This window comes from Delphinus delphis, chromosome 3, assembly GCF_949987515.2.
Source record: "Delphinus delphis chromosome 3, mDelDel1.2, whole genome shotgun sequence".
NCBI lineage: Eukaryota > Metazoa > Chordata > Mammalia > Artiodactyla > Delphinidae > Delphinus > Delphinus delphis.
Window position 1 is genome coordinate 905,144 of NC_082685.1, and position 13,939 is coordinate 919,082.

The following is a 13,939-nucleotide window of genomic DNA, read 5'->3' on the forward strand; positions in this document are numbered from 1 at the left end:
GTCATATTGCATGGTACCCATTCCACGGGTTTCAACTACCCAGGTTTAAGGTATTCTTCCTTCAGCTAAAACATGCATGTGGAACCTAGAGTATGATCAACCATGTGATCGGGAGACGTGTTCAAATATGTCTCAGTTTTCCTCCCCTGGTACTCGGGTGCAACATTCCAGACGCTTTACTAACACTCTCCCCACTTGGAGAGTCAGTCCCTTTAACCTCCTGTTTGGCCCAGTTTGCAATTTCTGCGGAAGATGAACAGGAATAGCGAGAACCAATGAGAGGCTAGCTGGAGGTGTCTGGACGGGCAAATTTAACTCTCATTTCCCACCAGGAAGAGGAATTAACCAAAGGCTCAGCATGCCGTGCCAGAACCAGTTTAGGCCTGAAGCCATCCTGCGGTGTTGCGGCCAGGTCACAAGAAAGCGAGTTGAAGAAAGGAGCTCAGGGGCACTGTAATTCACAAACCTGCAGAGTTATAAATGACAGCTATCGTCCAAAAATAGACTGAAGTAAGGCTGCCAAGAGGACTTGAAAGCGGGGCAGAATTGCAGGAAACCGATTTCAGGAGGTAGACTGGAATTGCATTGAAAGCATAGGAAAAGAGGCAGAACGTCCACAATGATGCACTTGGCCAAAAAGGGCGTATGCGTTTTTTCCTGAATATATTCAGGAAAAACCGCATACGCCCTTTTTGGCCAACCAAGCAAGCTTGCAAAGGAAATCTGCACTACAATGAAGTCTCACTTCCCCCCGGTCAAAAGGGCCATCTGAAAAAAGTGTAAAATCCAGAAAGGCAGGACAGGCCATGGAGAACTGGGAGCCTTGTTATGCTGATGGGCGGGATGTAAATTGCCAACAGACACTCGGGAGAAGTGTATGGTGTTTCCTGAAACATCTAAAAAACAAAGCAACAGAGCCTAGGGAACTGCCACTTATGGTCCTATAGCTTAGGGAAATTAAAATCAAAAAGACACAGCCACCCCAAAGTTTGGGACGCCTCTGTTTACAAGAACCTCGTTTACAGTACAAGTTCAACATCGCAGAAAGTGAAAAATGGATAAAGAAGTTGTGGTATTCACTTACAAAGCAATATCACTTAGCAATGAAATCTATGTCATCAGGCCCTTAGCAGCACAATGAGTGGCTTCAGGTATGATGATTCTAACTGAAATAAGTCACACAGAAAAAGAAACATCATAAGATATCAGTAATACACGGAATGTAAACTTGGCTACACAGGAACTGAATTACAGAACAGAACAGGGTCTCAAATTTAGAAAACCAACTTATGCTTGCTTAAGGGGAAAGGTGAGTTGGGGTGTTGCATAAAACCAGAGATTGAAATGAGCACAGATAAAGTTCCTTAAGCCAAATATGGAATAGACAAGAGCTACTCCTTGCTCAACGAAATGGACTCAACACCCCATATTAAACGCCTAAGAATGTACCTGACTAGTAAGTATCGTAAAACCTATGGATTGCTATGTCTCCAAAAGAGAATCAAGCATGTGTACAGGGGCATAAACGCAGCAGTGATAGGATTGGAGAGGTTCGGTGAGCAAATGAAGACCCTTTGAAGTCATATTGCATGGTACCCATTCCACGGGTCTCAACTCTACAGGTTTAAGGTATTCTTCCTTCAGCTAAAACATGCATGTGGAACCCAAGTATGATCAACCATGTGAACGGGAGACGTGTTCAAATATGTCTCAGTTTTCCTCCCCTGGTACTCGGGTGCAACATTCCAGACGCTTTACTAACACTCTCCCGACTTGGAGAGTCAGTCCCTTTAACCTCCTGTTTGGCCCAGTTTGCAATTTCTGCGGAAGATGAACAGGAATAGCGAGAACCAATGAGAGGCTAGCTGGAGGTGTCTGGACGGGCAAATTTAACTCTCATTTCCCACCAGGAAGAGGAATTATCCAAAGGCTCAGTGTGCCGTGCCGGAACCAGATTAGGGCCTGAAGCCATCCTGCGGTGTTGCGGCCAGGTCACAAGAAAGCGAGTTGAAGAAAGGAGCTCATGGGCACTGTAATTCACAAACGTGCAGAGTTATAAATGACAGCTATCGTCCAAAAATAGACTGAAGTTACGCTGCCAAGAGGACTTGAAAGCGGGGCAGAATTGCAGGAAACCTATTTCAGGAGGTAGACTGGAATTGCATTGAAAGCATAGGAAAAGAGGCAGAACGTCCACAATGATGCACTTGGCCAAAAAGGGCGTATGCGTTTTTTCCTGAATATATTCAGGAAAAAACGCATACGCCCTTTTTGGCCAACCAAGCAAGCTTGCAAAGGAAATCTGCACTACAATGAAGTCTCACTTCTCCCCGGTCAAAAGGGCCATCTGAAAAAAGTGTAAAATCCAGAAAGGCAACAGGCCATTGAGAACTGGGTGCCTTGTTATGCTGATGGGCGGGATGTAAATTGCCAACAACCACTCTGGAGAAGTGTATGGTGTTTCCTGAAACATCTAAAAAACAAAGCAACAGAGCCTAGGGCACTTCCACTTGTGGTCCTATAGCTTAGGGAAATTAAAATGAAAAAGACACAGCCACCCCAAAGTTTGGAACGGCTCTGTTTACAAGAACCTCGTTTACAGTACAAGTTCAACATCGCAGAAAGTGAAAAATGGATAAAGAAGTTGTGGTATTCACTTACAAAGCAATATCATTCAGCAATGAAATCTATGTCATCAGGCCCTTAGCAGCACAATGAGTGGATTCAGGTATGATGATTCTAACTGAAATAAGTCACACAGAAAAAGAAACATCATAAGATATCAGTAATACACGGAATGGAAACTTGGCTACACAGGAACTGAATTACAGAACAGAACAGGGTCTCAAATTTAGAAAAACAACTTATGCTTGCTTAAGGGTAAAGGTGAGTTGGGGTGCTGCATAAAACCAGAGATTGAAATGAGCACAGATAAAGTTCCTTAAGCCAAATATGGAATAGACAAGAGCTACTCCTTGCTCAACGAAATGGACTCAACACCGCATATTAAACGCCTAAGAATGTACCTGACTTGTAAGTATCTTAAAACCTAAGAATTGCTATGTCTCCGAAAGAGAATCAAGCATGTGTACAGGGGCATAAACGCAGCAGTGATAGTATTGGAGAGGTTCAGTGAGCAAATGAAGACCCTTTGAAGTCATATTGCATGGTACCCATTCCACGGGTTTCAACTACCCAGGTTTAAGGTATTCTTCCTTCAGCTAAAACATGCATGTGGAACTTAGAGAATGATCAACCATGTGATCGGGAGACGTGTTCAAATATGTCTCAGTTTTCCTCCCCTGGTACTCGGGTGCAACATTCCAGACACTTTACTAACACTCTCCCCACTTGGAGAGTCAGTCCCTTTAACGTAATGTTTGGCCCAGTTTGCAATTTCTGTGGAAGATGAACAGGAATAGCGAGAACCAATGAGAGGCTAGCTGGAGGTGTCTGGACGGGCAAATTTAACTCTCATTTCCCACCAGGAAGAGGAATTAACCAAAGGTTCAGCATGCCGGCCCGGAACCAGATTAGGCCTGAAGCCATCCTGCGGTGTTGCGGCCAGGTCACAAGAAAGCGAGTTGAAGAAAGGAGCTCAGGGGCACTGTAATTCACAAACCTGCAGAGTTATAAATGACAGCTATCGTCCAAAAATAGACTGAAGTAAGGCTGCCAAGAGGACTTGAAAGCGGGGCAGAATTGCAGGAAACCGATTTCAGGAGGTAGACTGGAATTGCATTGAAAGCATAGGAAAAGAGGCAGAACGTCCACAATGATGCACTTGGCCAAAAAGGGCGTATGCGTTTTTTCCTGAATATATTCAGGAAAAAACGCATACGCACTTTTTGGCCAACCAAGCAAGCTTGCAAAGGAAATCTGCACTACAATGAAGTCTCACTTCCCCCCGGTCAAAAGGGCCATCTGAACAAAGTGTAAAATCCAGAAAGGCAGGACAGGCCATGGAGAACTGGGAGCCTTGTTATGCTGATGGGCGGGATGTAAATTGCCAACAGACACTCGGGAGAAGTGTATGGTGTTTCCTGAAACATCTAAAAAACAAAGCAACAGAGCCTAGGGCACTGCCACTTATGGTCCTATAGCTTAGGGAAATTAAAATGAAAAAGACACAGCCACCCCAAAGTTTGGGACGCCTCTGTTTACAAGAACCTCGTTTACAGTACAAGTTCAACATCGCAGAAAGTGAAAAATGGATAAAGTTGTGGTATTTACTTACAAAGCAATATCACTCAGCAATGAAATCTATGTCATCAGGCCCTTAGCATCACAATGAGTGGATTCAGGTATGATGATTCTAACTGAACTAAGTCACACAGAAAAAGAAACATCATAAGATATCAGTAATACACGGAATGTAAACTTGGCTACACAGGAACTGAATTACAGAACAGAACAGGGTCTCAAATTTAGAAAACCAACTTATGCTTGCTTAAGGGTAAAGGTGAGTTGGGGTGCTGCATAAAACCAGAGATTGAAATGAGCACAGATAAAGTTCCTTAAGTCAAATATGGAATAGACAAGAGCTACTCCTTGCTCAACGAAATGGACTCAACACCGCATATTAAACGCCTAAGAATGTACCTGACTAGTAAGTATCGTAAAACCTATGGATTGCTATGTCTCCAAAAGAGAATCAAGCATGTGTACAGGGGCATAAACGCAGCAGTGATAGGATTGGAGAGATTCGGTGAGCAAATGAAGACCCTTTGAAGTCATATTGCATGGTACCCATTACACGGGTCTCAACTCTCCAGGTTTAAGGTATTCTTCCTTCAGCTAAAACATGCATGTGGAACCCAAGTATGATCAACCATGTGAACGGGAGACGTGTTCAAATATGTCTCAGTTTTCCTCCCCTGGTACTCGGGTGCAACATTCCAGACGCTTTACTAACACTCTCCCCACTTGGAGAGTCAGCGCCTTTAACCTCCTGTTTGGCCCAGTTTGCAATTTCTGCGGAAGATGAACAGGAATAGCGAGAACCAATGAGAGGCTAGCTGGAGGTGTCTGGACGGGCAAATTTAACTCTCATTTCCCACCAGGAAGAGGAATTAACCAAAGGCTCAGCGTGCCGTACCGGAACCAGATTAGGGCCTGAAGCCATCCTGCGGTGTTGCGGCCAGCTCAAAAGAAAGCGAGTTGAAGAAAGGAGCTCAGGGGCACTGTAATTCACAAACCTGCAGAGTTATAAATGACAGCTATCGTCCAAAAATAGACTGAAGTAAGGCTGCCAAGAGGACTTGAAAGCGGGGCAGAATTGCAGGAAACCGATTTCAGGAGGTAGACTGGAATTGCATTGAAAGCATAGGAAAAGAGGCAGAACGTCCACAATGATGCACTTGGCCAAAAAGGGCGTATGCGTTTTGTCCTGAATATATTCAGGAAAAAACGCATACGCCCTTTTTGGCCAACCAAGCAAGCTTGCAAAGGAAATCTGCACTACAATGAAGTCTCACTTCCCCCCGGTCAAAAGGGCCATCTGAAAAAAGTGAAAATCCAGAAAGGCAGGACAGGCCATGGAGAACTGGGAGCCTTATTATGCTGATGGGCGGGATGTAAATTGCCAACAACCACTCGGGAGAAGTGTATGGTGTTTCCTGAAACATCTAAAAAACAAAGCAACAGAACCTAGGGCACTTCCACTTATGGTCCTATAGCTTAGGGAAATTAAAATCAAAAAGACACAGCCACCCCAAAGTTTGGAACGGCTCTGTTTACAAGAACCTCGTTTACAGTACAAGTTCAACATCGCAGAAAGTGAAAAATGGATAAAGAAGTTGTGGTATTTACTTACAAAGCAATATCACTCAGCAATGAAATCTGTGTCATCAGGCCCTTAACAGCACAATGAGTGGATTCAGGTATGATGATTCTAACTGAAGTAAGTCACACAGAAAAAGAAACATCATAAGATATCAGTAATACACGGAATGTAAACTTGGCTACACAGGAACTGAATTACAGAACAGAACAGGGTCTCAAATTTAGAAAACCAACTTATGCTTGCTTAAGGTTAAAGGTGAGTTGGGGTGCTGCATAAAACCAGAGATTGAAATGAGCACAGATAAAGTTCCTTAAGTCAAATATGGAATAGACAAGAGCTACTCCTTGCTCAACGAAATGGACTCAACACCGCATATTAAACGCCTAAGAATGTACCTGACTAGTAAGTATCTTAAAACCTATGGATTGCTATGTCTACGAAAGAGAATCAAGCATGTGTACAGGGGCATAAACGCAGCAGTGATAGGATTGGAGAGGTTCGGTGAGCAAATGAAGACCCTTTGAAGTCATATTGCATGGTACCCATTCCACGGGTTTCAACTACCCAGGTTTAAGGTATTCTTCCTTCAGCTAAAACATGCATGTGGAACCTAGAGTATGATCAACCATGTGATCGGGAGACGTGTTCAAATATGTGTCAGTTTTCCTCCCCTGGTACTCGGGTGCAACATTCCAGACGCTTTACTAACACTCTCCCCACTTGGAGAGTCAGTCCCTTTAACCTCCTGTTTGGCCCAGTTTGCAATTTCTGCGGAAGATGAACAGGAATAGCGAGAACCAATGAGAGGCTAGCTGGAGGTGTCTGGACGGGCAAATTTAACTCTCATTTCCCACCAGGAAGAGGAATTAACCAAAGGCTCAGCAGGCCGGGCCGGAACCAGATTAGGGCCTGAAGCCATCCTGCGGTGTTGCGGCCAGGTCACAAGAAAGCGAGTTGAAGAAATGAGCTCAGGAGCACTGTAATTCACAAACCTGCAGAGTTATAAATGACAGCTATCGTCCAAAAATAGACTGAAGTAAGGCTGCCAAGAGGACTTGAAAGCGGGGCAGAATTGCAGGAAACCGATTTCAGGAGGTAGACTGGAATTGCATTGAAAGCATAGGAAAAGAGGCAGAACGTCCACAATGATGCACTTGGCCAAAAAGGGCGTATGCGTTTTTTCCTGAATATATTCAGGAAAAAACGCATACGCCCTTTTTGGCCAACCAAGCAAGCTTGCAAAGGAAATCTGCACTACAATGAAGTCTCACTTCCCCCCGGTCAAAAGAGCCATCTGAAAAAAGTGTAAAATCCAGAAAGGCAACAGGCCATTGAGAACTGGGAGCCTTGTTATGCTGATGGGCGGGATGTAAATTGCCAACAGACACTTGGGAGAAGTGTATGGTGTTTCCTGAAACATCTAAAAAACAAAGCAACAGAGCCTAGGGCACTTCCACTTATGGTCCTATAGCTTAGGGAAATTAAAATCAAAAAGACACAGCCACCCCAAAGTTTGGGACGCCTCTGTTTACAAGAACCTCGTTTACAGTACAAGTTCAACATCGCAGAAAGTGAAAAATGGATAAAGAAGTTGTGGTATTCACTTACAAAGCAATATCACTCAGCAATGAAATCATTGTCATCAGGCCCTTAGCAGCACAATGAGTGGATTCAGGTATGATGATTCTAACTGAAATAAGTCACACAGAAAAAGAAACATCATAAGATATCACTAATACACGGAATGTAAACTTGGCTACACAGGAACTGAATTACAGAACAGAAGAGGGTCTCAAATTTAGAAAACCAACTTATGCTTGCTTAAGGGTAAAGGTGAGTTGGGGTGCTGCATAAAACCAGAGATTGAAATGAGCACAGATAAAGTTCCTTAGGCCAAATATGGAATAGACAAGAGCTACTCCTTGCTCAACGAAATGGACTCAACACCGCATATTAAACGCCTAAGAATGTACCTGACTAGTAAGTATCGTAAAACCTATGGATTGCTATGTCTCCGAAAGAGAATCAAGCATGTGTACAGGGGCATAAACGCAGCAGTGATAGGATTGGAGAGGTTCGGTGAGCAAATGAAGACCCTTTGAAGTCTTATTGCATGGTACCCATTACACGGGTCTCAACTCTCCAGGTTTAAGGTATTCTTCCTTCAGCTAAAACATGCATGAGGAACCCAAGTATGATCAACCATGTGAACGGGAGACGTGTTCAAATATGTCTCAGTTTTCCTCCCCTGGTACTCGGGTGCAACATTCCAGATGCTTTACTAACACTCTCCCCACTTGGAGAGTCAGCGCCTTTAACCTCCTGTTTGGCCCAGTTTGCAATTTCTGCGGAAGATGAACAGGAATAGCGAGAACCAATGAGAGGCTAGCTGGAGGTGTCTGGACGGGCAAATTTAACTCTCATTTCCCACCAGGAAGAGGAAATAACCAAAGGCTCAGCGTGCCGTGCCGGAACCAGATTAGGGCCTGAAGCCATCCTGCGGTGTTGTGGCCAGGTCACAAGAAAGCGAGTTGAAGAAAGGAGCTCAGGGGCACTGTAATTCACAAACCTGCAGAGTTATAAATGACAGCTATCATCCAAAAATAGACTGAAGGAAGGCTGCCAAGAGGACTTGAAAGCGGGGCAGAATTGCAGGAAACCGATTTCAGGAGGTAGACTGGAATTGCATTGAAAGCATAGGAAAAGAGGCAGAACGTCCACAATGATGCACTTGGCCAAAAACGGCGTATGCGTTTTTTCCTGAATATATTCAGGAAAAAACGCATACGCCCTTTTTGGCCAACCAAGCAAGCTTGCAAAGGAAATCTGCACTACAATGAAGTCTCACTTCCCCCCGGTCAAAAGGGCCATCTGAAAAAAGTGTAAAATCCAGAAAGGCAGGACAGGCCATGGAGAACTGGGAGCCTTGTTATGCTGATGGGCGGGATGTAAATTGCCAACAGACACTTGGGAGAAGTGTATGGTGTTTCCTGAAACATCTAAAAAACAAAGCAACAGAGCCTAGGGCACTTCCACTTATGGTCCTATAGCTTAGGGAAATTAAAATCAAAAACACAGCCACCCCAAAGTTTGGGACGCCTCCGTTTACAAGAACCTCGTTTACCGTACAAGTTCAATATCACAGAAAGTGAAAAATGGATAAAGAACTTGTGGTACTTACGTACAATGCAGTATCACTCAGCAATGAAATCTATGTCATCAGGCCCGTCGCAGCATAATGAGTGGATTCAGGTACGATGATTCTAACTGAAATAAGTCACACAGAAAAAGAAACATCATAAGATATCAGTAATACACGGAATGTAAACTTGGCTACACAGGAACTGCATTCCAAAACAGAACAGGGTCTCAAATTTAGAACCAAATTATGCTTGCTTAAGGGGAAAGGTGAGTTGGGGTGCTGCATAAAACCAGAGATTGAAATGAGCACAGATAAAGTTCCTTAAGCCAAATATGGAATAGACAAGAGCTACTCCTTGCTCAACGAAATGGACTCAACACCGCATATTAAACGCCTAAGAATGTACCTGACTAGTAAGTATCTTAAAACCTATGGATTGCTATGTCTCCGAAAGAGAATCAAGCATGTGTACAGGGGCATAAACGCAGCAGTGATAGGATTGGAGAGGTTCGGTGAGCAAATGAAGACCCTTTGAAGTCATATTGCATGGTACCCATTCCACGGGTTTCAACTACCCAGGTTTTAGGTATTCTTCCTTCAGCTAAAACATGCATGTGGAACCCAGAGTATGATCAACCATGTGATCGGGAGACGTGTTCAAATATGTCTCAGTTTTCGTACCCTGGTACTCGGGTGCAACATTCCAGACGCTTTACTAACACTCTCCCGACTTGGAGAGTCAGTCCCTTTAACCTCCTGTTTGGCCCAGTTTGCAACTTCTGCGGAAGATGAACAGGAATAGCGAGAACCAATGAGAGACTAGCTGGAGGTGTCTGGACGGGCAAATTTAACTCTCATTTCCCACCAGGAAGAGGAATTAACCAAAGGCTCAGCGTGCCGTGCCGGAACCAGATTAGGGCCTGAAGACATCCTGCGGTGTTGCGGCCAGCTCACAAGAAAGCGAGTTGAAGAAAGGAGCTCAGGGGCACTGTAATTCACAAACCTGCAGAGTTATAAATGACAGCTATCGTCCAAAAATAGACTGAAGTAAGGCTGCCAAGAGGACTTGAAAGCGGGGCAGAATTGCAGGAAACCGATTTCAGGAGGTAGACTGGAATTGCATTGAAACATAGGAAAAGAGGCAGAACGTCCAAATGATGCACTTGGCCAAAAAGGGCGTATGCGTTTTTTCCTGAATATATTCAGGAAAAAACGCATACGCCCTTTTTGGCCAACCAAGCAAGCATGCAAAGGAAACCTGCACTACAATGAAGTCTCACTTCCACCTGGTCAAAAGGGCCATCTGAAAAAAGTGTAAAATCCATAAAGGCACGACAGGTCATGGAGAACTGGGAGCCTTCTTATGCTGATGGGCGGGATGTAAATTGCCAACAGCCACTCTGGAGAAGTGTATGGTGTTTCCTGAAACATCTAAAAAACAAAGCAACAGAGCCTAGGGCACTTCCACTTATGGTCCTATAGCTTAGGGAAATTAAAATCAAAAAGACACAGCCACCCCAAAGTTTGGGACGCCTCCGTTTACAAGAACCTCGTTTACCGTACAAGTTCAGTATCACAGAAAATGAAAAATGGATAAAGAACTTGAGGTACTTACGTACAATGCAGTATCACTCAGCAATGAAATCTATGTCATCAGGCCCTTAGCAGCATAATGAGTGGATTCAGGTACGATGATTCTAACTGAAATAAGTCACACAGAAAAAGAAACATCATAAGATATCACTAATATACGGAATGTAAACTTGGCTACACAGGAACTGCATTCCAAAACAGAATAGGGTCTCAAATTTAGAAAACCAACTTATGCTTGCTTAAGAGGAAAGGTGAGTTGGGGTGCTGCATAAAACCAGAGATTGAAATGAGCACAGATAAAGTTCCTTAAGTCAAATATGGAATAGACAAGAGCTACTCCTTGCTCAACGAAATGGACTCAACACCGCATATTAAACACCTAAGAATGTACCTGACTTGTAAGTATCTTAAAACCTAAGAATTGCTATGTCTCCGAAAGAGAATCAAGCATGTGTACAGGGGCATAAACGCAGCAGTGATAGGATTGGAGAGGTTCGGTGAGCAAATGAAGACCCTTTGAAGTCATATTGCATGGTACCCATTCCACGGGTTTCAACTACCCAGGTTTAAGGTATTCTTCCTTCAGCTAAAACATGCATGTGGAACCTAGAGTATGATCAACCATGTGATCGGGAGACGTGTTCAAATATGTCTCAGTTTTCCTCCCCTGGTACTCGGGTGCAACATTCCAGACGCTTTACTAACACTCTCCCCACTTGGAGAGTCAGTCCCTTTAACCTCCTGTTTGGCCCAGTTTGCAATTTCTGCGGAAGATGAACAGGAATAGCGAGAACCAATGAGAGGCTAGCTGGAGGTGTCTGGACGGGCAAATTTAACTCTCATTTCCCACCAGGAAGAGGAATTAACCAAAGGCTCAGCATGCCGTGCCAGAACCAGTTTAGGCCTGAAGCCATCCTGCGGTGTTGCGGCCAGGTCACAAGAAAGCGAGTTGAAGAAAGGAGCTCAGGGGCACTGTAATTCACAAACCTGCAGAGTTATAAATGACAGCTATCGTCCAAAAATAGACTGAAGTAAGGCTGCCAAGAGGACTTGAAAGCGGGGCAGAATTGCAGGAAACCGATTTCAGGAGGTAGACTGGAATTGCATTGAAAGCATAGGAAAAGAGGCAGAACGTCCACAATGATGCACTTGGCCAAAAAGGGCGTATGCGTTTTTTCCTGAATATATTCAGGAAAAACCGCATACGCCCTTTTTGGCCAACCAAGCAAGCTTGCAAAGGAAATCTGCACTACAATGAAGTCTCACTTCCCCCCGGTCAAAAGGGCCATCTGAAAAAAGTGTAAAATCCAGAAAGGCAGGACAGGCCATGGAGAACTGGGAGCCTTGTTATGCTGATGGGCGGGATGTAAATTGCCAACAGACACTCGGGAGAAGTGTATGGTGTTTCCTGAAACATCTAAAAAACAAAGCAACAGAGCCTAGGGAACTGCCACTTATGGTCCTATAGCTTAGGGAAATTAAAATCAAAAAGACACAGCCACCCCAAAGTTTGGGACGCCTCTGTTTACAAGAACCTCGTTTACAGTACAAGTTCAACATCGCAGAAAGTGAAAAATGGATAAAGAAGTTGTGGTATTCACTTACAAAGCAATATCACTTAGCAATGAAATCTATGTCATCAGGCCCTTAGCAGCACAATGAGTGGCTTCAGGTATGATGATTCTAACTGAAATAAGTCACACAGAAAAAGAAACATCATAAGATATCAGTAATACACGGAATGTAAACTTGGCTACACAGGAACTGAATTACAGAACAGAACAGGGTCTCAAATTTAGAAAACCAACTTATGCTTGCTTAAGGGGAAAGGTGAGTTGGGGTGTTGCATAAAACCAGAGATTGAAATGAGCACAGATAAAGTTCCTTAAGCCAAATATGGAATAGACAAGAGCTACTCCTTGCTCAACGAAATGGACTCAACACCCCATATTAAACGCCTAAGAATGTACCTGACTAGTAAGTATCGTAAAACCTATGGATTGCTATGTCTCCAAAAGAGAATCAAGCATGTGTACAGGGGCATAAACGCAGCAGTGATAGGATTGGAGAGGTTCGGTGAGCAAATGAAGACCCTTTGAAGTCATATTGCATGGTACCCATTCCACGGGTCTCAACTCTACAGGTTTAAGGTATTCTTCCTTCAGCTAAAACATGCATGTGGAACCCAAGTATGATCAACCATGTGAACGGGAGACGTGTTCAAATATGTCTCAGTTTTCCTCCCCTGGTACTCGGGTGCAACATTCCAGACGCTTTACTAACACTCTCCCGACTTGGAGAGTCAGTCCCTTTAACCTCCTGTTTGGCCCAGTTTGCAATTTCTGCGGAAGATGAACAGGAATAGCGAGAACCAATGAGAGGCTAGCTGGAGGTGTCTGGACGGGCAAATTTAACTCTCATTTCCCACCAGGAAGAGGAATTAACCAAAGGCTCAGTGTGCCGTGCCGGAACCAGATTAGGGCCTGAAGCCATCCTGCGGTGTTGCGGCCAGGTCACAAGAAAGCGAGTTGAAGAAAGGAGCTCATGGGCACTGTAATTCACAAACGTGCAGAGTTATAAATGACAGCTATCGTCCAAAAATAGACTGAAGTTACGCTGCCAAGAGGACTTGAAAGCGGGGCAGAATTGCAGGAAACCTATTTCAGGAGGTAGACTGGAATTGCATTGAAAGCATAGGAAAAGAGGCAGAACGTCCACAATGATGCACTTGGCCAAAAAGGGCGTATGCGTTTTTTCCTGAATATATTCAGGAAAAAACGCATACGCCCTTTTTGGCCAACCAAGCAAGCTTGCAAAGGAAATCTGCACTACAATGAAGTCTCACTTCTCCCCGGTCAAAAGGGCCATCTGAAAAAAGTGTAAAATCCAGAAAGGCAACAGGCCATTGAGAACTGGGTGCCTTGTTATGCTGATGGGCGGGATGTAAATTGCCAACAACCACTCTGGAGAAGTGTATGGTGTTTCCTGAAACATCTAAAAAACAAAGCAACAGAGCCTAGGGCACTTCCACTTGTGGTCCTATAGCTTAGGGAAATTAAAATGAAAAAGACACAGCCACCCCAAAGTTTGGAACGGCTCTGTTTACAAGAACCTCGTTTACAGTACAAGTTCAACATCGCAGAAAGTGAAAAATGGATAAAGAAGTTGTGGTATTCACTTACAAAGCAATATCATTCAGCAATGAAATCTATGTCATCAGGCCCTTAGCAGCACAATGAGTGGATTCAGGTATGATGATTCTAACTGAAATAAGTCACACAGAAAAAGAAACATCATAAGATATCAGTAATACACGGAATGGAAACTTGGCTACACAGGAACTGAATTACAGAACAGAACAGGGTCTCAAATTTAGAAAAACAACTTATGCTTGCTTAAGGGTAAAGGTGAGTTGGGGT